This window comes from Arachis hypogaea, chromosome 8 (assembly GCF_003086295.3).
Source record: "Arachis hypogaea cultivar Tifrunner chromosome 8, arahy.Tifrunner.gnm2.J5K5, whole genome shotgun sequence".
Lineage (NCBI taxonomy): Eukaryota > Viridiplantae > Streptophyta > Magnoliopsida > Fabales > Fabaceae > Arachis > Arachis hypogaea.
This window is the reverse complement of record NC_092043.1, coordinates 2,286,438-2,287,595: the sequence shown is the minus strand read 5'-3', so window position 1 is coordinate 2,287,595 and position 1,158 is coordinate 2,286,438. Positions and strand designations below refer to the sequence as shown.

Genomic DNA, 1,158 nt, shown 5'->3' with positions numbered 1-1,158 from the left:
TTATACATCTGCATGTTTTACAAGAAAATTATGAAAACACGATTCTCTGAATTATTAGAATGTTAAAATGGACATGGCGAAGATTTTTATTATGTTATCACCTTATCATTGATTTGGCCATTTTAATTTTGTTCTATACATTAGATTATTACTTTATCCTTCTTTTATACATCTAGGATGAATTGAAATTTTGAATTTTTTTTCGATCATTGATTAAAGCTCTCCACCAGAAAATAGGAGAAGAGTTCAAGAACTCAACTTGAGCTTACAAAACAACGACGACGACTTACATCATACAAACAAAACTAACACCACATCACAAAACAAAACAGAAGCAAAATACCTCCTGTTCCTGCATAGTAAGCCGGGCTTGAGGTATAATTCGTCTTGTTCAAAGATTGAGTTCTCTTTTGCCTGAGGCGAAAGAAGTATACGCGGGTTTCAAGAGAAATGGCAGGGGCGGACACCTGTAAAATACTCCGACGCTCAAGTTAATGAGAATAGAAGGTGAATATAATATTATTCAAAGTAAGTAGCGTACCTGTGACAGTCACTTGTATTTATAAAGTTGTTTGTGTTTTGTTTGGGGCGGTTATTAGTATATTCGAGGCTGTTTTAGGAAGCTTTAGCTAATCATCCAGTAACTGCCTTTTAGTGATTCCGTTTGAGTTTGTTTAGAGAGATTTGCAGAAAAATTTTTGTGGTGACATAGGGTTAGCGCCTTGTTATTTGACTTTGTTTGGATTTCAAGTTTATAGGTTCCTCTTTATAACTAGCGGATCACCTCCTAATTTAACAAGACAAACTCAAATGACCTTATGATCTCGCCATCAAGAATATCAGACGCAATAAAAACAATAAATTACAAAGAAGGCCCATATCAAAAATACTAAGAAATTAAACACAACATTTTCAAATGTTGAACTCTTCTCGCTCATACCTTATATTAAGATTTTGAACCTGATTATTTAAAAAAATGAATATTATTATTTTTAATATTTTATTAAAATTGATTATTTAATAATATTGTAATTGATAATTGTGGGAAAAATAGGCATAAAAAATTAATAATAATAAGAAAAAATACACATTTGGATATAATTTTGATAAGTATTAATTTTGTAGAATTAGAAGGATAATTAGGCCTACTAATTAGTC

General features: G+C 30.8%; 1 long non-coding RNA gene across 1 annotated transcript; it reads right to left on the bottom strand.

Moving 5' to 3' along the window:
- Window positions 1-83: 83 nt before the first annotated feature.
- LOC140174567 (uncharacterized) lies at window positions 84-897 on the bottom strand. The gene is made up of 2 exons (XR_011864299.1): window positions 542-897; window positions 84-467 (listed from the first exon to the last, which is right to left on the bottom strand). It is a non-coding gene; the product is annotated as an uncharacterized lncRNA (long non-coding RNA).
- Window positions 898-1,158: the final 261 nt, after the last annotated feature.